The sequence below is a fragment of the Lolium rigidum genome, chromosome 1 (assembly GCF_022539505.1).
Source record: "Lolium rigidum isolate FL_2022 chromosome 1, APGP_CSIRO_Lrig_0.1, whole genome shotgun sequence".
Classification (NCBI taxonomy): domain Eukaryota; kingdom Viridiplantae; phylum Streptophyta; class Magnoliopsida; order Poales; family Poaceae; genus Lolium; species Lolium rigidum.
The window spans coordinates 300,260,650-300,285,466 of record NC_061508.1 but is presented as its reverse complement, the minus strand read 5'-3'; positions in this window follow the sequence as shown (position 1 = coordinate 300,285,466).

The window sequence follows — 24,817 nt, the reverse complement described above, 5'->3', positions numbered from 1 at the left end:
CGAATCGCACTGGGAGCTACGCCTGCCGCACGGAGCCGAGCCCGGGCAGCTGCCCGGGCATGCCGGGCTGAAGCTCTGCCACTGATCTTGACTCCTCGTGTCCTGCCGTCAGCCAAGCTCGTGATCCGTTTAGCCGGGCGGTATTCCAGCTTTGAAGAGAAACATGTGCAGGGCTGGGGAAGCGGGGTGGAGGAGGCAACCCCCCGCGGTAGGAGTGTTCGCGTACTGGGAGCTCGGATGCGGTGTCACCGGCGTCGATGAGTCAGGTCATGCAACTGGTGAATTCTTTCCGTGAGCGTCCTCTCTCTCTCTCTCACACACACACTCAGCCAACCGCCGACGTCTCCTCCCATTCACTGCACCCAACAACACAATTCTCCCCCCTTCGTCTCCTCGGGCTCCCCTCCGTCCGCCCATGTGCCTTCTCTCCCAGACAGAGGCAGTTTAATCTTGACTCCTCGTGTCCTGCCGTCAGCCAAGCTCGTGATCCGTTTAGCCGGGCGGCATTCCAACTTTGGAGGGAAACATGTGCAGGGCTAGGGTAAGCGGGGCGGAGGAGGACACCCCCCACGGTAGGAGTGTTCATGTACTGGGAGCTCAGATGCGATGTTGCCGGCGTCGATGAGTCAGGTCGTGCAGCTGGTGAATCTTTCCGTGAGCGTCCTCTCTCTCTCTCTCTCTCTCTCTCTCTCTCTCAGCCAACCATCAGTGTCTCCTCCCCTTCCCTGCACCCAACAACACAATTCTCCTCCCTTCGTCTCCTCGGGCTCCCCTCCGTCCGCCCATGTGCCTTCTCTCCTCGACAGAGGCGGTTTAATCTTGACTCCTCGTGTCCTGCCGTCAGCCAAGCTCGTGATCCGTTTAGCCGGGCGGTATTCCAGCTTTGGAGGGAAACATGTGCATGGCTGGGGGGAAGCGGGGCGGAGGAGGCCACCTCCCGCGGTTGGAGTGTTCACGTACTGGGAGCTCGGATGCGGTGTCGCCGGCATCGATGAGTCAGGTCGTGCAGCTGGTGAATTCTTTCCGTGAGCGTCCCCGTGGCCTGGTTGGATTGTGGGTTGATTTGTCATGTATTGAGGGGCTAAGAGGCAAAAGAATTTGTCTGAGCTGGCCAGCTGGGGGACGTACACGTAGTCCCCGTGGCCTGGTTGGATTGTGGGTTGATTTGTCATGTATTGAGGGGCTAAGAGGCAAAAGGACTTTTCTGAGTTGGAGGACGAACACGTACCAACAGCGGGTTCCAGTTTAATAGTTAAGATTGTTGGCTATATCACGTTGTTCATTGCTCACTTTGCTTAAATTTTATTTGAGATAAAAATTTACTGCTATTTATTAGTATAGATTTGGTCTTTACGATTTCAAAAATTAATCAATATTACTCCACCTATAGATATGTATATTCATCCATGTCCTATTTAATGCATATGTATGTTCATATTTTTCTAGTGTTGAAACTGCAGTACAATCCAAATATTATTATGTTTCATCCGGTATGAATAATTACAGTTTACTCATGAAGCATATGAAAAAACTAAAATCTCCGGTGCAATGCACCGACATGGTAGTAAGGAATATGTCCCGCTCATTCTTCATATTTACCCATTTGTTAGCGTGAGGTACATTTTGCAAAAATAAAAAAAAATTTGTATGCCTCTCATCCTATTCGAACTTACATTTAACTTTATCAATTCCACAAATCAGTCAACACAAGTGCATAACAATATGTTTTATATTTAAAATACTGCTTGGATACTTTTACATAATTTCTACTCCCTTCAATCTTTTTTAATTGATTCGAATTTAGTATATTCCTACATGTGAAGTGAGTTCTCAATGAAGCGGCGCATCGTTTAGCAATAATGTAAACTCTAGTTGTGTGTTTTATTTTGTTCTGGAATTTCTCTGGGGAACTATTTGTATTGATGTGGTTTAATCAATAAAGCGTCATGTTCTTATGTTAAAAAAATCGAGTCAATAGAAAGGAACGAAGGGAGTATGATTTTCGCAGCGACGCGGGAGGTATCCTTCTAGTACATAATCAAGCTGACAAGGACTAGGAAAATTTAGCATTATTTTTCTGTTGATGTCGAAGACCTCATGTGTGTGCGTGTGTTTGACAGTCAAAGGCGAACCTATCCACATTATCTTTAGGTTAGCTCAACTGGTTGGGGGAGTGGATGTACAAACCCAGCACCTGAGTTCAAATCCTCACGGGTGCGAATTTAGGTTCCTATTTATACTTGAGACCCAGGCTGGTCCTGGTACTCATGCATTTATCTTGAGTACTATGCTTTAATCTTAATCAAGATTACAAATCTTAGTACTCATGCCAAATGGTTGTGTGCATCCGTGGTTGGTGCAGAGGCCGGGAAGTGAAATTCTCCTCATTTTCGAGGATCAGCTCAAGGCCGAACCGTACGAACCGTTTCCTCCTGAGTCGCTCCTCTCTCAAGCGACTCCGGGGGACCCCGCCGCCGCCGCCTACAAGGCCGCCATCCGCCGCCCTCCTGGCCGTCGCTGCTTGCCTCTACGGCAGTGGTGGCGGCACCCACCCGATGGTGGGTAGGGGAGGCGCACCCTGGAGGTCTCTCATGGGGGGAGGTGGGAGATCGGTTCGGGGCACAGGGCGGCGCAGCTGCCCCATGGCCGGCGCTTGAGGTCTCCGGCGGGAGGTGATACGTCTCCAACGTATCGATAATTTCTTATGTTCCATGCTACATTATTGATGATATCTACATGTTTTACACACATTATATGTCGTATTTACGCATTTTCCGGCACTAACCTATTAACAAGGTGCCGAAGAGCCAGTTGCTGTTTTCTGCTGTTTTTGGTTTCAGAAATCCTAGTAACGAAATATTCTCGGAATTGGACGAAATCAACGCCCAGGGTCCTATTTTTGCACGAGTCTTCCAGAAGACCGAATGGGAAAGGAAGTGGGGCCACGAGGCGCCGCCACAACAGGGCGTCGCGGCCCAGGCCTGGCCGCGCCGACCTGGCGTGTGGGGCCCTCGTGTGGCCCCCCGCGTTGCCCTTCCGCCTACTTAAAGTCTTCGTCGCGAAACCCTCAGTACCGAGAGCCACGATACGGAAAACCTTACTGAGACGCCGCCGCCGCCAATCCCATCTCCGGGGATTCAGGAGATCGCCTCCGGCACCCTGCCGGAGAGGGGAATCATCTCCCGGAGGACTCTTCATCGCCATGATCGCCTCCGGAGTGATGAGTGAGTAGTTCACCCCTGGACTATGGGTCCATAGCAGTAGCTAGATGGTCGTCTTCTCCTTATGTGCTTCATTGTTGGATCTTGTGAGCTGCCTAACATGATCAAGATCATCTATCTGTAATACTATATGTTGTGTTTGTCGGGATCCGATGGATAGAGAATACTATGTTATGGTGATTATAAATCTATTACCTATGTGTTGTTTATGATCTTGCATGCTCTCCGTTATTAGTAGAGGCTCTGGCCAAGTTTTTGCTCTTAACTCCAAGAGGGAGTATTTATGCTCGATAGTGGGTTCATGCCTCCATTGATACCTGGGACAGTGACAGAAAGTTCTAAGGTTGTGGATGTGCTGTTGCCACTAGGGATAAAACATTGATGCTATGTCTAAGGATGTAGTTGTTGATTACATTACGCACCATACTTAATGCAATTGTCTGTTGCTTGCAACTTAATACTCGGATGGGGTTCGGATGATAACCTCGAAGGTGGACTTTTTAGGCATAGATGCATGTCTGGATGGCGGTCTATGTACTTTGTCGTAATGCCCTGATTAAATCTCACTATATTTATCATACCATGTATATGCATTGTTATGCCCTTTTCTATTTGTCAATTGCCCGACTGTAATTTGTTCACCCAACATGCTTTTATCTTATGGGAGAGACACCTCTAGTGAACTGTGGACCCCGGTCCTATTCTTTACATGGCATACAATCTACTGCAATTGTTCTTTACTGTTTTCTTCGCAAACAATCATCTTCCACACAATACGGTTAATCCTTTGTTACAGCAAGCCGGTGAGATTGACAACCTCACTTGTTTCGTTGGGGCAAAGTACTTTGGTTGTGTTGTGCAGGTTCCACGTTGGCGCCGGAATCCCTGGTGTTGCGCCGCATCACATTTCGCCACCATCAACCTTCAACGTGCTTCTTGACTACTACTGGTCCGATTAAACCTTGGTTTCTTACTGAGGGAAACTTGCCACTGTGCGCATCATACCTTCCTCTTGGGGTTCCCAACGGACGTGTACATCTACGCGCATCAGGAGGCGTCGAGGAGGAGGGGTGAGGCGCCCGTGGCGGCGCCCTGACCCGCGGGATCTGATGGATGGCTGCGGCCTGATCCGGTGATCGTGGGGTTAGTCCGGTCCTGCATTGGATCCCCTTTTCTTCCTCTTCCGCCTTTGCTGCATCGGAGTTGACCAGCGGTGTGGGGACCTGCTGGTCTTGCAAATAATGGCGGCGGTCCTTGGATTTCTTCTCGCGCCAAGATGCAGATCTGCCGGTGCCTGTCCTCATCGATCTAGCGGATGTGTCGTGTTCCGGAAGGCTCCGCCGGCGCTCCATTGGGCGATTCAAACCTGGAGGTTGCGGATCGAGTGGAATTCGGTCGAGCGCACCCATGTTTTTGTTCCGTGGTGCTGGCGGAGAATGACATAGAAGTCGAGATCTGTGGTCTTGCAATGGTGACTCGAGACTTGGTGGCGAGGAGGAATTGGCTTCATGATCGGTGTCTTTGTAGCAGCGGCATGCGAGTGGGGGCGACTGCACATGAGAAGTTCAAAATCTTACCTTTCAGGGTGAAAATCCAAGGTCTAGCCTTAATTGGTTGTGCCTGGCAATGTCCTTGTTGAAAGCATTGTTTTGAGAGTGAGGATTTTCTTCAGGGTGAAAACCTAAGATCTATGATCGGGCGACGACAGCGCTGGTGCACTGTTACCTTCTTGGAGGCGTCGCTTTTGGAGAAGCTGAACTTCTGGTGTTGTCATGGTGGTGTTAGTGCTGTTGTTTAAAGGATTAGATCACTGTAGCGGGGCTTTTCTTTTTTGGTAATTTTTTTTTTTGGCCGTGTGCATCCGTAATGTCGCTAGGGCATCCGTAATGTCGCTAGGGCAGTGCGTTGTTGCAAAGCCTGGGTGTAATTGGTATCTCTGATATTAATATATACTCTTTGTCGAAAAAGCTATAGTCCACAGGGCCATTTAAGCAGATTAATGTCTGTGACAGCTGAAATATCCCAGTTCCGACTAGCTCCAGGTACACGAGTGTTAATTGGCACCCTGGATAGCAAAGAGCTGCAGATTGCCACGGAGACAACTATGCAAGGCGAGTAGACTATGCTGCTTGCATGATTGAGTACAAGCGTGTGAATGATACGTTCGAAGGATGAGCTCTAAAGCATGAAGGCAAAGCTTTTGGTGGAAGTTCTTTCGAGCCTTTTTAAACCTGAAGGGTGAGTTTTACTTGTATGCATTTGATTTCCTCGCTCCATCAGCGTCACCTTCGGCATGAGCGACGTCGGCGAAACCCAGCTGTTGTCTCTCACGTCGTTGCAGTACCCCACCGGCGGCAAGGGCCTTCTATTCATATCTGCCAATAGTATACTGGAAACTGAATTTACCTCTAACCAGCCATGTGCCCAGCGAACTTTGGATAATATGTCAACAACCAATTGGCAGAAGAGTTCCATCTGTCACATGCAACTTAGCATGAGTCGTCCAGCACCAGAATGATTCTGGAAGCTCGCTCCCCATGATAATTCAAATAACAAAACGGTCACCATGCTTAACTGTTCTCATACAAACGTTACAACATTTCAAGGCCTAACTCCTGTACATGTTCATGAGCTAGTTTTGACTACCCTGATCCTGCATGAGTGGCATCAATCTTAGCTGCGAGTGCATGCCGAAAGAAGCACTAGAAAAGTCAGTCAGAGCAAGAAACAGCTCTGGCAGGTGTGCTTTCAGGATGGAAAGAAATTCCCCCCTGACTTGCTTGGACAACTTATTATGGACTTCAACCTCATCATCCAGCTTGGTTTTCAAGCTCTCTACAGCAAATCTCTTCGAAATTGCATCCTTTTGGCTCATCCCCTCACTGCTCTCTGGAAATTCAAAAGTTATGTACTGTCCATGCTTGTGATACCAGTCCTCAAATGCGTGAGCTTTCTGCACGTATTCCTTGTGAAGTTGGCTACAGTACTCCTTCTGTTTCAACTCCTCGTCTTGGACACTTAATATGGTGTCCAGGACTGCCCGAAAGCTAATGATGGCATGTCTGGCAAGATCAACGGGTAGCTTGGCTAGATGCTCATTCCAAAATTGGAGAAGAGCTTTAACAGGAGGTTGCTGCATCCTTGGTGGCGATGCTACTTTGTCCTTTAAGCTGATCTCTATAGGTATAATGTTCAATTTTAACCAGCTGTAGAGAGCATTTATGTACTCTTTCTGATAGCTAATGAGATCACTGAAATTTAAGTTCCACTTCTCTACAATATCACGCAGCTGGCGCATGTCGCTGTGGTGATGTGCACTTGTTTCGATATTGGAATCAGAAATGTCAGCTGACTTGAGATCTAACACAGTTTTCAGCTGGTTTGCATGATGCATGTGCATGTCTTCCCACATTTTTGCCATCCTGAAAAGACGAGTACCAAATAAAGATTTTAGAGTTTTGTATTGTGTGTAACCAGATCTCATTATTCAGCTTATTACAAGAAAATAAACCAACAAAAAAATCAAGTCTGTGATGACAAATATTATAACCATACTAAACAGGAAAGTACTGCTGATGCCCCTGCTATAGACCAACTATACTCACTGACTGTAGTACTAGGGAAAGGTTATAGAAGAGAACAGCCTTTAGGTGCACTTTTCAACATGCATGAAGCAGTATTAGCAGAATTGATAAGGTGGGCAAGTTTATAGAGCAAATCCATTATGGTTCTAAATGCATATCTGGAAAGACAGTAGCATCCTGATGAGCAACAAACAAGCAACGTTCATCTAATTTTACCTGTCAGCAAGATCCAAAAGTTTTGGATAAAGTTGATTATCACGGAGATGCTGGATCTTTGACACAGTTGAATACATTGGTTGCATATCAACTATGTATCTTGTATGCAAATGGGTTACAGCAGCTTTAGTTTTCTCCCGAACATCAATAGCAGCATTGTTTTTCATTTGTCTATTTAACAAAGCAACCTTCCGCTGATACTCAAGCTTCATAATCTCACCAGCCTGTGCAATTGAGACATATAAGGTGTATCAGAGGGTGGCAGGTAAGAAATGGGAGCAAAATTCAACATAAACAATGTGAATTGATTCAGTAGTTGATTGATCTTTAGCTGATTTGCAGTTCAAGCCTGTTTTCATTCAGAAAGATTTCTCGCACGAACGGGCAGGTTATTGCCAAATTTGATGTGTTGTTATTGCCACATTTGTTGTGTTTTTTTTTTGCGAATAACATTCGTTGTGTTCCCATTTCTGAAAAAGTGAAAAACTAGGATTTTCAACAACTTCACCTGGCCCATGTCATTATCAGAACAATTGCTACGGAAGCTAAACTAACGACATTATGGTTCAAACAGTATAGGCTTCATTTGCCAAAATAAAATAGGCTTCTGCTAACAAAATAATCACATTACAGCAAGTGTAAATTGCACGTAACACAAGATAGACATGTAAAAATAATTTCGATGCCCCATCGGTGTATAATAAGTTACTGCTAACATGATTGGTGCTCCTAAAAAATATGTTTGCACTTGGTAACTTGGCAAATGAAGACTATAAAAAATCAGCACACTGCCAAGACACCAACATCTCTGGTATGTCCGTTTCCTACTCTGGTACAGACTAAAGAGCACAAAATTCTGAATGTCTCTTCAAAAAAAAACTACCATCTAGTATGTTGGTTGATGTGGAATAATGGGTGTTATTTGATGTAGAAGGTGGCAGTTATTTTGTCTCCTCAGGAAGATAAAGAGAATCATCTCAGCTTCCAAAGGTGTTTTCTTTCGGTACGAATTCAGAATCATCATAAACTAATTAGAATCTCAGAATTAATAAGTTCAAACCAGTAATAAGCAAAAGACAGTCATGATGGACTACAGGAATGAAATGCACCTTCACTTCATCATACAGCTTTTTCTCCCAGGCTAAAATTTTATCTACGACAGTTACCAGAGTCTCCGATGGATCATTTTCAAAATCATCCTTCCCGTCATCACCATTTTGCAAGCCGCTGAACAATCTCTTCCATGTTATTATTTGCATAACTCTAGGAGAATGATCAATATGCCCTGTCAAATATAATAACCAAAATAAAAAATAAGTTCAAGAAATAGCTATTAAAATCGTTTTAATAATTGCAGACAAGATATTGCAGAAAACTTTGTCACTTTAGAATGACATCCAATGGACAAAGTAACTTAACAGCTCATGACATACCAAGAATGGACAGGGCTAACAGTGTTATTGTTAACCAAACCAAATTATGTGCATTCCACTGAAATAATTTAAGCACTCCTATTCAGTAGCACACTTCAAAGAAATTAATCAGCATATACAGGAATGTGTGCATGAAACTAAACATAAGAACAGACATAGTTTGAAATCCGCATACATTGCCACCTAGTTTAGTCTATTGATTTATTCTAGCAACAGAGAACATCAAAATTCTTTTTTCTCTTCGCTTAGGTCAAATTTGCATTAAAAACACTGAGACTCACATGGTCAGTGCTTGAATAAAACCACCTCTCTAACCAACCGATTAACTCCTATTGATCTTGATTCTGATCCTAGCAATTCCTCAGCATCCGCCTTAAAATTATTTTACATGGGTCCCCATGTCCCCTCCACATCCTCTCACTTTTCACTATTCACCACCACTGTACGAGGCTGCAGGGTATAGCAGAAGAACCAAGCTAACCCTGCCTGTCACTCTCAAGTGAGTCCAATGCACAGTCAAATGGGACTCAATTTAGATGTTAGGACCAAGCTAACTTAGGACAGCATGTCTGGTCGTCGTGGTCAAGCATGACAGCAAGGTCAAGGGAAACGACTACGGCGACAAGGGCTCGATGCAGGATGGGGCAATGCTCTGTTCAGCACAAAAGAAAAGGCAAGCCTAATGGCGGGAATCGTGTGTTGGAGGTTTTTTTTTTAGCTTAGCAACAAACGAGCATCCAACCAGTGGCTCCACAATCTCTAGCCCTCGTCACAATTTTCATGTTCGCGTACATATAGTTTTGGCGCTGGGACTGAAGGAACAGTACAGAACAATTAGATTAGGATCTCTAATATAGTTGCTTATGTTAGATGTAAAAGAAGAAACAAGAAAGCGTCAGCTGTGTGCTCCTAATGTAACAGAACTATAGAAGGAGATGCTGGCAGGATGTTAGCATTAACAGGAGCTAACTTTTGTGTTCTGCCGGTGTGAACCTAATAGAGGGCAAACATAGGGTCCTATGCAGATTACTAAGGACATATGCATCGCTAACACAATAACATGTACCTTTGAAATGTCAAGTTCAAACCACTAGTCCTCAATGCTGAATCTTTGCATGCTGAATTGCTAAAGTATTGTATAATAGTTTTCCCATCCCCAACTAAAAATTAGAAAGTCCAAATAAATTTGACGTGCTAAGGCTAAGACAAAAAAAAAATGGTTCATACCACTCATGATTCTTCAATGGTAATACATCTGATATTCATCATTCAGAAATACAATGCTGGATATGAAACAGAAAATAGACCAAGACAGGGCAAAGACCAGGCTTTCTTGAGCATTAGACAAGGAAAAGTTCCAGTTTCCTGCATCACTCTTGTTGCCTTCTCCTGTTGTTAATTTCTAGCAGGTAATCACTTGACTTTCTATCTGAGTTTTTGTTACTGTCGGCGCATTTTCCATATTATACAAACTGAATCCTTACCAAAGCTGCGATGCTAATATAAAGAACACTTCCAAGTTTAAGTTGAATAGGTCATATCTTTGAATGGCATATGGATGTCACAGATGGCGTTAAGAGTGTAATCCAATGGGTGCATTTTGACCCATACAAGCACTACTCAGAAAGATATATCCGTATATTTATAGTCAAAATAAAAAATCATGCCATACAGACCAATAATTGTGCCGAGAACCACTTTTTACCAGCTCCTAAAAGGAACAATTTTATCTACAGCTAGCTAGCAACTACAAGAACAAGCCGGGTGTAGGCTTTTGGGGAAATTGTGGATGGGTTGGTCACTTGGACCTCCACACCCTCTCATATATATAGCTCAACTTAGGCTTACATGTTAACTCATACACTAGAATAGTCTAGACACTACTACTATACTAACACTCCCTAGAATACTCTAGACTTTGCTAATAAACTAACTTAGATTCTAGCACACTACTGGAATATTCTAGACTTTCCTAGGAGACTACTACTAATCTCCAATTCCCCTAGAGCATTCTAGACTCTACTAGAGTACTATTACACTAATCTTAGATTCCAACACTCCCCTCAAGATGGGCGATGGATATCTATCATTCCCATCTTGTTACATGCCAACAAACATTCCTTACTACCTAATCCTTTGGTTAGACAATCTGCTATTTGTTCTCTAGAGGTTACATGGCTTAACTTCAAGGTTCCTTCGTCAAGCCGTTCTTTAATGAAGAATCGATCTATTTCCACATGCTTTGTTCGGTCATGTTGAACGGGATTGTTAGCAATGTTTATTGCTGACTTGTTGTCGCACCAAAGATTCAATGGCCCTCTCCGCAGGAGGCCTTTCATCCATAACATCTCACACAAACACACCGCCATTGCTCTATACTCTGCTTCTGCAGTTGATCTTGAGACCACATGCTGCTTCTTGCTCCTCCAAGATACCAAGTTTCCTCCTACGAAGACACAAAAGCCCGATGTTGACCTTCTGTCATCAAGGCAACTTGCCCAATCAGCGTCACAATATCCCTCCACACTCAAGTGCCCATTGGCCTTGAACCATAGACCTTTTCCAGGACTTCCTTTCAGATAGCGTAAAATTCTATAAGCTGCCTCTAGATGTCCACTTCTTGGGTCATGCATGTAGCGGCTCACCACACTCACGGCATAAGATATATCGAGTCTCGTATGGCATAAATAGATAAGTCGACCAACAAGCCGTTGGTAGCGCTCTCTATTAACTCGGATCTCCCGATCGAGCACATAGCCGGTGATTTTGCTCAATAGGAGTTGAAGCAAGCCGACACCCAAGCATACCAGTCTCATTGAGTAGATCCAACACATATTTCCGTTGAGAGATAACTATTCCTTTAGGAGATCTCGCAATCTCAATACCCAAGAAATACTTGAGTTGTCCTAGATCCTTAACCTCAAATTCTCTGCTCAATCTCATCTTCAGCCGGCTTATTTCATCATTATCGTCTCCAGTGATAACAATGTCGTCCACATAAACTGCAAGGATGGTAATACGACGCCCTGAATGCCTATAGAACACAGTATGATCCCTATTACATTGCTTGTAACCCATATTGCGCATGGCTCTCCGGAACCTATCAAACCATGCCCTTGGTGACTGCTTGAGACCATACAAAGACTTCTTCAATCTGCACACCTTCCCCTGGGTGTTGGAGTTACTAAAGCCAGGTGGAATGTCCATATAAACTTCTTCCCGGAGATCTCCATGCAAGAAAGCATTCTTGACATCCAGTTGATGCAAGGGCCAACCAAATTTAGCAGCACAAGAAATAAGAGTTCTTATAGTACTCATCTTTGCAACAGGCGCAAAGGTTTCGTCATAGTCAATCCCATATGTTTGACTGTAACCCCTTGCCACCAACCTTGCCTTGTATCGTTCTATTTTCCCTTCGGGGATTGCTTCACGGAATACACCCATTTGCAAGTAACTCGGACGTTTTCCAGCTGGAAGAGTAACAAGATCCCATGTATTGTTCTTCTCAAGAGCTTTCATTTCCTCCAACATGGCCTCGTACCACTTTGGGTCTTGTTTTGCTTCTTTCCAATCTCTTGGGATCACCACAGATTGCAGTGATGTGATGAAGGCCCTGTAGTTCGTAGATAGAGATGCATATGATACATAATTAGCAATGTCATGCTCCTCCTGGTACCAATTTGGAGGTTTTCTAGCTGCAGCTCGGGTTCCTTTTCTTAAGGCAATGGGCAAGTCCATTGAATCCCTCGTAATAGATGGACTCGCGTCATCACACAATTCATTAGTTTCAACACCTCGTTGGAGCATGTTGCTCCCCCGCACTCGTGTGTCACTTGTCGTGGGAGCCTCGTTGTTGCGCATGTTGCTCCCCCGCACTCTGTGTGTCACTTGTCGTGGGAACCTCGTTGTTGCCGCTGCTCATGCCGCGATTTTCTCCGTGTATACACTTTCAAGTTCTCTTCCTCGTTTGGCTTTCTCCATCTCTCTTCACTTGTAGCTTGTCTCCTTGTAGACACCCTTAGATTTTCTTCCTCATTTGGCTTTGTTCATCTCTCTTCACTAGTAGGAGATGGAATTGAACCAACAACAACTTTGGATGGTTCATGTTCCTTTGTCCTCAAAAGTTCACTCTCCCCCTCTCGACTAGCTTCGATTGTGCTAGGAGAGTCAAAGTCAAACAACGAGCTGAGGTCCGTCTTCTCTCCATAGAACGGCTCAGACTCTCTAAATGTCATATCCATGCTAACAAATGTTCTCCGCTAACTAGGGCTCCAACACTTGTAGCCCTTTTGTCCAGATGGGTATCCAACGAAGATGCACTTCACAGCACGAGGATCCAATTTTCCCACCGAAGGTCTATGGTCTCTAACAAAGCAAGTACACCCAAACACCTTTGGCGGAACGATGAACTCATTTTGGCCATAGATCATTTCATATGGAGTCTTCATCCCAAGCACTCTTGAGGGCATCCGGTTGATGAGATAAGTAGCGATCATAACCGCTTCACTCCACAAGAATTTGGGCACATTCATGGTAAACATAAGTGATCGAGCCACCTCCAGCGGATGACGATACTTCCTTTCAGCCTACTCCATTCGTGGAGAAGTATCGGGACATGAAGTTTGATGAAGTATTCCTTTTTGGGAAAGAAAATTGCCAAATTCATTGTTCACATACTCCGTCCCATTATCTGTCCTGATAATTTGAATACTAGCGTTGAAGCGATTTTGGACATATGCATAGAAGTCCTTGAAGCATGTAAACACCTCACTTTTATGTTTCGGAAGATATATCCAAGTCATTCGGGAGTAGCAATCAATGAAGGTGACAAAATACTTCATCCCGCTAACGAGACCACCGGGAAGTCCATACATCGAATGAATCAGTACAAAGGGCAACGTGCTCCGCAGTCCACGACTCACATATGATGTCCCGGTGTGTTTTCCAAACTCACATGCATCACACACAAGTTTTTCTTTGTCCACCTTCTTCATTTCTTCGGGGAATATCTTACTCATAGTATCAAAGGACATATGGCCCAATCGACAATGTTGGAGTATCAACCTTGCCTCATCATCATTGGTAACAACCGTGAGAGCAAGTGCACAACGCTTCATCGGTTTCCCTTCTATCCAAGTACCACAATCCCTTATGTCTCACACCTATCCCAAGCCTCCTTCCAGTCTTCCTCTCTTCAATTATACAATTATATCGATCGGCAATTATTCGACAATCAATATCATCAACCAAAGAGCTCATAGACACCAAACTCACCGGAAACGATGGAGCATATAATACCGAAGACAATGTAATGGACGGAGTGCATTTCACCGTGCCGACCCCTTTCACAGAGTTGATAAGTTCCATCGGCTGTTTGGATTGTCTCTTTATGCATGGGTGGATGTGGAGTATATGATGCAAACTCACTCCACTTACCCGTGACATGTGCCGATGCTCCCGAATCCGAATCCAATTTGAACAAGTTCCATTTAATGCGGAGCCCGACTTGAGATTGCTTCTTCGTTTGTGCAAGGTTCACACAATTTCCTAGGACAGCTTGTTTTTCCACTTTGTTTTGGAATTTCCGCACTCTCCCTTGATTGTCTCAACTTCTCAATCTCCTTGAGCAATTGAGTCATTTTCTCAAGTAGCTTCTCAATTGTTTGATTCTCCCCATTGATCAATATTGCTGAAAATCACCAACAAACCAGCTTATGTGCTTCTTCTCTTCTCTCGCTATATTTGACCTACTCTTGCAGCATCTCCCGACCCCTCCGGATCTTTCTTCCGGCTGCACACGCAGCTTAGGTCTCTCCTCTCGTCCTCTACTCGCACACGCAGAAATCAGCACCTTTGCTTCTCCCTCTTCACCGCAAGCCACAAGCAGCCGCACCTCACCCAGCTGCTCCCTTTACCACCACACCGAACTTTGCAAGATTCACCACCACTCCGAACGCCGCAGACGGTTGGCTCCGCACCTCCGCAGCGAGCTCACATCAACACTTCTACACTCCACTCCTCTCGCCCGTCCGTTGTATTTCCCCGGATTTTGCGGAACTCCACCTCACTCCACCGAATCACCACGAGCAGCCCGTAGCACACACCATCACCGCCTCTAGCTCGATACCATGTAGGCTTTTGGGGAAATTGTGGATGGGTTGGTCACTTGGACCTCCACACCCTCTCATATATATAGCTCAACTTAGGCTTACATGTTAACTCATACACTAGAATAGTCTAGACACTACTACTATACTAACACTCCCTAGAATACTCTAGACTTTGCTAATAAACTAACTTAGATTCTAGCACACTACTGGAATATTCTAGACTTTCCTAGGAGACTACTACTAATCTCCAATTCCCCTAGAGCATTCTAGACTCTACTAGAGTACTATTACACTAATCTTAGATTCCAACACCGGGCATCGGCATGTTACCGGCTGGGAGAATGGGATAGTGGGTGTGGACATGGACAGCTCAATCTACTTCTGTAGCAACCCCACCCCAGCATGTGTTGTTTTGGACGTCTCTCACTACCAAGGAATCCATCACATCGCCATCACCGAAAAGATGAAAAAATGTTTATGACAAGATCACAACAACAAGCTCAAATTAAGCCTAAGAAGACATCCAAAATTGCAGCTAGGAAGGAGAATATGGAGCTTTCGAGCAGAGTGGTAGTGCATCCTTTTGGCCTCGAGCAGAGTGGAGACCTCCTTGGCGCTCTCGGACGCCCCGAGGAAGCTGTCGTCGATCTCCTTGAGCACCCGGAGGAGATGGACGCGCGGCGCCGACTCGGCGGGGGCGACCTTCACGTTGCCGGCCTTGGTGACGAGCGTGACCGCGGGAGCGGACTCCGTGTGCTGGTGGTGCACCTCCTCATTTTTCGCCTTGCCCTTGCCCTTCTTCTTCTTGGGGTGCTTGGGCGCGAGGGATGGGGGAGGCGTGGCCATCTCCGGCGTGCGCGGCTCCTCCTCATCGTCGTATGAGGATGGTATGGGTGCTGGTGGAGGGGGAGGAGGGGGTGGGGAGGCGGGGACGTAGTTGCCGTCCTCGGGGTCTGGGACGATCTCGTCGTCCTCGGTGGCGTTGGGGTCGAGCGGGGGCGGGGAAGGGGGAGGAGGGGGTGGTGGCTAGGGGGTTATGGGAGTTTCTAGGGGAGGTGGTGATGTCGCGGGCTACGCATGGTGGCGGTGGCGCAGCCGGCGCCGCGGGTTGTCGAGATGGGAGTCGTCATCGTTGGTGGCGTCTTCGTCTTCTAGCTCGTCCTCCTCGCGGATGGAGTCGCTGTGGAGCATGGAGGCGGGGCCCCTGGCCTCGGCCTTGGGCGGCATGGGCATGCTCATGGAGCGGTGGATCTTCCCCGTCGACGGCGAGAACTCCGGCAGCGGCGGCGACATTTCCTCGTCTATCGGCGACGGCAAAGTGGCCCCGGCCGCCGCGCCGGTTCCGCCGGCGGTGGAGAGCCTGCCGGGTTTCGGCTCCGCGGCGGGAGGTGGGGTAGGCGGCGGCACCCCCTCCACGTGTGCGAACTCGGAGAGCGCGGCGCCGGTTCCCGCAGGGAGAAGGCGTAGGCGGAGTGCGTGGCAGCGAAGGCGTTGCGGCACGCCACGGCGGCCTTCATGAACTGGCGACGCTCCTTGCATCGCGCCACCGCCTCCTCGTACTCGATCCGCGACTGGGCACACCCCATCTCCGACTCCGCTGCGGACCTCCCTCTGGACGGCTCCTCTCTTCACCGCATTGCCCAGCAGGCGAGTAGAGTGAAGTGTGGGCGTGGGGAGAGTGGATCTAGGAATAGTTTGTTGGTTTGGTTCCCCTACGGGCTGCGGTTGGTGGCTTGGTGCTCGTCCCGAGGCGCGGCAGCAAGCGGGCGAGAGACATCTGCTGTGGCGAGGGGCTCGCTGTCGTTGGGGTTTAACCCTAGGCCCACGAACCCACCCTCCGGCCCACTGAGGGCTAGTTTGGTTGCAGCCATTCCCTAGAGGTTCCGCGGCCTTTCCCTGGCCCAGGAACCCCGGGCTGAATTGGCCCAGGTCAAGTTACCGCGTCGTTTGGCTGCCCATGAGGGGAGGAAGCCCGGCCCTTCCTGATATCAAGTGCAAACTTAGTGTTGTCATTTACAACAGTTGCAGCACAACCAACCCAAGATTTATTTCTGCCTAGTTTTTCACCTCACATATGGACAGAAACAACACAGGTATAAGACTAGGTGTCAACTGTGAAGGCGCCTACTGAAACTAGGGCAGTGCTACATTATTAGAGCATGTCTAATAGACCCCCTAAAAGGCCCAACCCCGTAAAACAACTGCCGATATACGGGGTAGAGCTCTACCCGGGCGTCTAGCAGACCCCGTAAATCAACCGCCCTATCGAATTTTTACAGTTTTGGCTACGGGGCGGCTCCTCGCCCCCTACAAGTACAGGGTGGGAGGCTGAATACAGGGCCAACCCCCCACTCGTGGCGCGCTGAACTTTCAGGAAATCGCAACTGCTTCCGCCTCGTTGACTCTCCTGCACGCACCCAATCGCGCCAGATCGAGATCCTGCACGCACCCAATCATGCCATGCCCTGCACCGGCCTTCGGCCGCGCCCTGCCTGCGGAGTCCCACGCCTCGTTGACGGGGGCCGTGGCGGGCGGGGGCGGCAATGGGCGGCGAGAAGCAGCAGTGCCCGGCGATGGGGACGGCGCGGAGGGTGCGTGTGGCGCAGGTTCTGCACAGCATCCTAACGTACGGCGCGGCCGATGGCGTCGACGACGCGGTGCACCGGCCCATCGTCCCGCGGCAGCGCGTCGACGACGATGAGCACGCCCTTCTGCCCCGGCATGGACGGCTGTGGGAAAGACGGCAAGGCGAAGCAGGACGGCAGGGGGCCGGAGCGGCGTCGCGCGACGAGGGCCGTGGCGGGCGGGGGAGGCCAGCCCACGGCCGGTGGCGGCGGGCAGGGCCTGGGGCAGGGGCTGGAGGAGGAAGAAGGAGAGGAGGAAGAGGAAAAAAAGAAAAAATATTGATTTGGCATATTCTAGGAATATGCCCTTTTACAGTTTAGGGATACGGGGTTTCCTAGCTCGAACGAGTTTTCGGCCGATCGAAATCGAATACAGGGCCCTCTACTCGTGTTATACGGGGCAGAAATTTAGGGGGTCTGTTAGACATGCTCTTACAAAGTTACATTGCTGTGAGGCTTGAGTGTTGTCCAATATCGAAAGGAAACCCCCGTGAATATAATAAGTATACCTACAAGTTATGGTTGGTGGGGCCCTTTGGACCTGCGCCCTGATCGGGGGCGCCCAACCCGTTATGGTTGGTGGGTCCCTGTCGCCAGCGCTATAAAGAGAGGTTGGGGCCGGCGGCTCGCAGTACGAGGTTCGCCGCATTTGCTGTACGCCCCGCCGACATACCAATCCAATCTAGGGTTAGCGATGTGCCGACGGAAAGCTACACCGCCGTCTCCGCTCTCCCACGCCGCCGTCACCATGTCGACGTCGAGAGGCTCGTCTGCCTCCAAGGGAGAAGGTAACTACCCCCTGCATCTTGTTCATCCTGGCACGAGATTATCCTAGTAGATCTCTACGTTTAACAATGGTATCAAAGCGTGTTTTAGCGTAGTAGATCTCGTAGATCTTGTGCTCAGGAAAAGTTACAGAAAAGAAAAACCCTAGTTCATTCCCACCGAACATAAACCCTATTTTTTTGCAAAAGGGAAAAGAAAAGTGTCACCGGCCAGGGCCACCGGCAAAGTAAGCGCCACCGCAAGGCCGCGCCGTTCCCCTCGATCCAGGTGCACATCGGCAAGCCGAGGCACCGGGAAGAAGAACTACCTCCTCTCCACTTGCTGCTGCTGCGGCTGTGCGAGACGGGGGCAAAGAAAAGTAAAAAAGAAATCTCACCAGATCTTACCGTCGACGCGGCTGCTGCTGTCGTTCGCGGTTGCTGGCAAAGAGGCACCGCCGCTGAGCCAATTGACGGCGGCGCGTTCACCCTCGGGGTGCTCGCGTGCGCCGGCAGCAGGGCCAGGGGCGCCACTAGAGCTTCTCCTCGGTCGCCATCGTTTTAGGTGGCTGGGGGAGGAAGGGAAGAGGGTGCCCGTCCCTGCCAAGTGCTGGGCGGCACAGCTCACTGTCGGCCGTCAGATTTTGGTGGACGGAAAAGAAGAGAAAAAGGGGAGGCTCGCCGTGGAGTGCCCTGCCGTTCGTCGGCGAGCCGCCGGAGCCGCGCAAGCGGGCAGGAGGTGAAGCCTCCGCGCCGCCGCCGAAGGGGGCCGAGATAGAGAGCCCCCACGGGGGGAAATGAAGTCTAGGGTTAGGGTTCTAGCGGTTGGAGCGTTTTTATACGGGCCGAAAGCGGCTGGACCGTCGATCGCATCCGACGGCCAGGATAGAGCCACGTCCGCAAACGCATGGGCAGCGTGCGGGCCGCGTCGGCAGGCCGCTGGCTGGGCCACGTGGGCGGGCCGCGTGCAGGCCGCAGCGTGTGCGACTGGTAGCAGTGCGCAGCGCGTGCGGGCTGCGTAGGCTGCAGGCCGCGACAGAACAGTTTTTTTCTGTTTATTGTTATTTCTAGAGAAAGTTTTAGGCAGTTTTGGGTCATTTTTTTTGGCCAAATTTTGGATCATTTTCAAAATCATCCTTCCCATCATCACCATTTTGCAAGCCGCTGAAGGATCTATTCCATGTTATTATTTGCATAACTCTAGCAGAATGATCAATATGTGCTGTCAAATATAGCAACCACAATTAAAAAATAGTTCGATAAATAGCTATTAAAATCGCTTTAATAATTCCAGGCAAGATATTGCAGAAAACTTTGTCACATTAGAATGACTTCCAATGGGCAAGGTATCTTAAGAGCTCATGAAATACCAACAATGGACAAGGCTAATAGTGTTATTGTGAATCAAACCAAGTTATGTCCATTCCACTGAAAGCACTCCTATTCAGTATAACGCTTTGAAAAATTAATCAGCGTGTACAGAAATGAGTGCATGAAACTAACATGAGAACAGATATAGTTTGAAATCCGCATACATTGCCACCTAGTTTAGTCAATTCTAGTGACCGTGGTGTCATATTTCAGAACATCAAAATTATTTTTCCTTATTGTCTCTTCGCTTAGGTCAAATTTGCATTAAAAACATTGAGACTCAGTCAGTGCTTGAATATCTCTCTCAGAAGCAGATAAAACCACCTCTCTAATCCTAGCAATTCCTCAGCATCCGCCTCAAAATTATGTCACATGGATCCCCATGTCCCCTCCACATCCTCACTTTTCGCTATTTTCCACTACTGTACGAGGCTGCAGGATGTAGCAGAGAACCAAGCCAACCCTGCTTGTCACTCTAAGTGGGTCCAGTGCACAGTCCGATGGGACTCAATTTGGATGTTAGGACAGCATATCTGGTGGAGCATGGCAGCAAGGTCAAGGGCAATGGCTATGGCAATAAGGGCTCGATGCAGGCTGGGGCAAAGTTCTGTTCAGCACAGAAGGAAAAGGAGATTTTTTTTTAGCTTAGCAACAAACGAGCATCCAACCAGTGCCTCCACAATCTCTAGCCCTTGTCACAGTTTTCATGTACACGTACATATAGTTTTGGCACTGGGACTGAAGGAACGCTACAAAACAATTAGATTAGGATCTCTAATATAGTTGCTTATGTTACATGTAAAGAGAAAACAAGAAAGCATCAGCTGTGTGCTCCTAATGTAGCAGAACTATAGAAGGCAATACTGGAAAACAGGACCTAACTTTTGTGTTCAATGGACGCAGGAAATTTTCTGTCCGCTTGTGTGAACCTAATAGAGGGCAAACATAGGGTCCTATGCAGATTACTAAGGACATATGCATCGCTAACACAATAACATATTAACATGTACATTTGAAATGTCAAGTTGAAACCAATAGTCCTCAATTCTGAATGTTTGCATGCTAAATTGCTAAAGTATTGTATAATAGTGTTTCCACCCCCAACTAAAAATTAGAAAGTGCACACAAATTTGGCATGTTAAGCATAAGACAAAATGTTCATGCCATTCATGATTCTTCAATGGTAATACATCTGATATTCATCATTTAGAAATACATTACTGGATATGAAACAGGAAAAAATATGAAGACAGGACAAAGACCATGCTTTGTTGAGCGCATTAGACAAGGAAAAGTTGCAGTTTCCGGCATCACTCTGATTGCCTTCTCTGCTGTTAAAGTTCCACCAGTTCATCACTTGGCTGTCTATCTGAGTTTTTGTAACTGTCGGCACATTTTCCATATTATACAAACTGAATCATTACCAAAGCTGCAACATTAATGGCAGTGGATGCTAAGTCACAGATGGCGTTAAGAGTGTCATTTGACCCATATAAGCACGATTCACAAAGATATATCCGTACACCTAAAGTCAAAATAAATAATCATGCCATTCAGACCAATAATTGAGCCGAGAAGAACTTTTACCAGCTCCTAAAAGGAACAATTTGATCAACAGCTAGCTAGCAGCTACAAGAACAACCGGCATGTTAGCTGGTGCCAATGGAGGCGTTAGTGCGGGCGCTATCGCCCGAGTTGGGGCGGGAGGCGGGCGGGAGTGAGGCGGGACGCTAGCGTGGGGCGCTGGGGCTGGCGCCGGGCGGTACCGCCCGCTGCCGCCCGGCTACCGCCCGCGTTGGAGGCGAGAGCGGGGCGAGAGCGGGGCGAGAGCGGGGCGAGAGCGGGGCGAGAGCGGGGCGATAGCGGTGCTAGTGGGGGCGAGAGCGGGGCGAGAGTGGGGCGAGAGCGGGGCGAGAGCTGCCACTATGCCGCGCGTGGCGACCGTGGGATGAGAGTGGGGTGAGAGTGAGAGAAAAGCTGACGTGGCGGGGCGGGAGTCGGGCGGTGCATTGGCACCAGCCTACCGGCTGGGAGAATGGGACAGTCGGATGTGGACATGGACAGCTCAATCTACTTGTGTAGCAACCCCACCCCAGCATTTGTTGTTTTGGACGTCTCTCTCTACCAAGGAATCCGTCACATCGCCATCACCACAAAAGATCAATCAAAAAAATGTTTATGACAAAATCGCAACAACAAGCACACTTAAGCCTAACACAGGCATCCAAAATTGAGAATGGAGCTACCACTGACCTTGACCCTTGGTGTTGTCGGCGAAATTGGAGTGGTAGTGCATCCTGTTGGCCTCGAGCAGAGTGGAGACCTCCTTGGCGCTCTCGGAGGCCCTGAGGAAGCTGTCGTCGATCTCCTTGAGCACGCAGATGAGATCGATGCGCGGCGCCGCCTCGGCGGGGGCGACCTTGCCGTTGCCGGGCTTCCCCCAGCCCGCGACGAGCGTGACCGCGGGCGCGGACGGGGGCATGGGTGCTGGCGGTGGGGGTGGGGGTCGGGGTGGGGAGGCGGGGATGTAGTTGCCGTCCTCGGGGTCTGGCACGATCTCGTCGTCCTCGGTGGCGAGCGACGCCGCCATCCCCTCCTCCATGGAGAAGAAGTAGTCCCAGGTGTCGGCCCGGGGTGGTGAGGGTGGCTGGGGGGTGACGGGAGTTTCGGGGGGCGGCGGGGATGAGGCGGGTGCGGCCTGGTGGCGGTGGCGCAGCCGGCGGCGCCTGTTGTCGAGTTGGGCGTCTTCGTCGTCGGTGGCGTCTTCCTCGTCTTCTAACTCGTCCTCCTCGCGGATGGAGTCGCTGTGGAGCATGGCGGCGGGACCCCTGGCCTCGGCCTTGGGCGGCATGCGCATGCTCATGGAGCGGTGGATCTTCCCCGGGGAGGGCGAGAACTCGGGCAGCGGCGGCGGGGGCGGGGGCAGGAGCATCGTGTCGATGGGCGGCGGCGGCGGCATTTCCTCGTCTATCGGCGCCGGCGGAGGGGGCGGCGGGGGAACGCCCTCCCCGTGCACGAAGTCGCAGAGAGCGGCGCCGGTGTCGCGCAGGGAGAAGGCGTAGGCGGAGTGCGCGGCGGCGAAGGCGTTGCGTGCGGCCACGGCGGCCTTCATGTGCTGGCGGCGCTCCTTGCATCGCGCCACCGCCTCCTCGTTCTCGATCCGCGATTGCGCGCACCCCATCTCGGCTCCTCCTCCTGGTTCTCCTCACCGCGTTGCCCAGCAGGCGAGCAGAGCCAAGTGTGGGCGTGGGGAGACCGGGAGAGTTGATGTAGGAATAGTTTGTTGGTTTGGTTCCCCTACGGGCTGCGGTTGGTGGCTTGGTGCTCGTCCCGACTCCCGAGGCGCGCCAGCAAGCGGGCGAGAGACCTCTGCTCGCCAATTCCTAGGTCGGTGTATACCCAGCGCCGCACACTTCATATGGGCCGGGCCCAATTCGCATTTTCGGTAATTTTGCCCCTTACGTTTTCTGTTATCTTCTTTTTGCTTTTTGTCTGTTGGTTTTCTGTTTTCTTTCTGATTCAAAATTTGTTATGATTTAAAAAATATTAAAATTCGAAAATATTCAAACTTGAAACCGGTCAGATTCAAAAATTATCGAAACTTGAAAAATATTAAGATTCGAAATTGTTCAAAATCAAAATTTGTTGAAATTCGAAAATTGTTCAACATATTAAAATTCGAAATTTGTTCAAACTCGAAATTTGTTCAAATTTTGAGAAAAGTCCAGATTTCAAATTTGAAAAAGTTCAGATCTGAAATTCGTTCAAACAAATTCAAACTCGAAAATTATTAAAATTCGAAAAAATGTTTAGATTCGAAATTTGTTCAAATTTTTAAAAATTTCAGATTCAAATTATTAGAAAATCCAAAAAATTGTTCAAATTGTTCATATTCTAGCAAAAACATAAATGAAACAGCAGAATAAAAACGAAAGGAGAGAATATTGGGCCGGCCCAGCACTCTCGCCTGGGGTGTGCGGTGTGTGCTAAGGGCCGACCAGGGTGGCATATAGCATTACCCCTCTGCTCTGGCGAGGGGCTCGCGGTCGTTGGGGTTTAACCCTAGGCCCACGAACCCACCCTCCGGCCCACTGAGGGCTAGTTTGGTTGCAGCCATTCCCTAGAGGTTCCGCGGCCTTTCTCTGGCCCAGGAAACCCCGGGCTGAATTGGCCCGGGTCAAGTTACCGCGCCGTTTGGCTGCCCACGAGGGGAGGAAGACCGGCCCTTCCTGAAATCAGTGCAAACTTAGTGTTGTAATTTACTACAGTTGCAGCACAACCAAGCCAAGATTTATTTCTGCCTAGTTTTTCAACTCACATATGGACAGAAACAACACAGGTATAAGACTAGGTGTCAACTGTCAAGGCGCCCACTGAAAACTAGGGCAGTGGCGCTACATTATTACAAAGTTACATTGATGTGAGGCTTGAGTGTTGTCCAATATCGAAAGGAAACCCCCGTGAATATAAGTATACCAACAAGCATAGCAGTACTGTTCCTGAACTATATGTTTGATTGATCTCTCTCCCTCATGGGCCCAATGGCCCAACGGGTCCCTTTGACCGGCGCCCTGGTCGGGGACGCCCAACCCGTTATGGTTGGTGGGAACCTGTCGTCAACGCTATAAAGAGAGGTGGGGGTCGGCGGCTCGCGGTACGAGGTTCACCGCGTCTGTTGTACGCCCCACCGACATACCAATCCAATCTAGGGTTAGCGTTGTGCCGACGGGAAGCTACACCGTCGTCTCCGCTCACCCACGCCGCCGTCACCATGTCGACGTCGGGAGACTCGTCTACCTCCAAGGGAGAAGGTAACTACCTCCTGCATCTTGTTTATCCTGGCACAGAGATTATCCTAGTAGATCTCTACGTTTAACAATGGTATCAAAGCGTGTTTTAGCGTAGTAGATCTCGTAGATCTTGTGCTCAGGAAAAGTTACAGAAAAGAAAAACCCTAGTTCATTCCCACCGAACAGAAACCCTATTTTTTTGCAAAAGGGAAAAGAAAAGTGTCACCGGCCAGGGCCTCGAGCCGCCGGCAAAGTAAGCGCCGCCGCAAGGCCGCGCCGTTCCCCTCGATCCAGGTGCGCATCGGCAAGCCGAGGCACCGGGAAGAAGAACTACCTCCTCTCCACTTGCTGCTGCTGCGGCTGTGCGAGACGGGCGCAAAGAAAAGTAAAAAATAAAACCTCACCAGATCTTACCGTCGACGCGACTGCTGCTGTCGTTCGCGGTTGCTGGCAAAGAGGCATCGCCGCTGAGCTAGTTGACGGCGGCGCGTTCACCCTCGGGATGCTCGCGCGCCCCGGCAACAGGGCCAGGGGACGCCACTAGAGCTTCTCCTCGGTCGTCGTCGTTTTAGGTGGCTGGGGAGGAAGGGAAGAGGGTGCCCGTCCCTGCCAAGTGCTGGGAGGCACAGCTCACTGTCGGCCGTCGGGTTTTGGTGGACGGAAAAGAAGAGAAAAAGGGGAGGCTCGTCGTGGAGTGCCCTGCC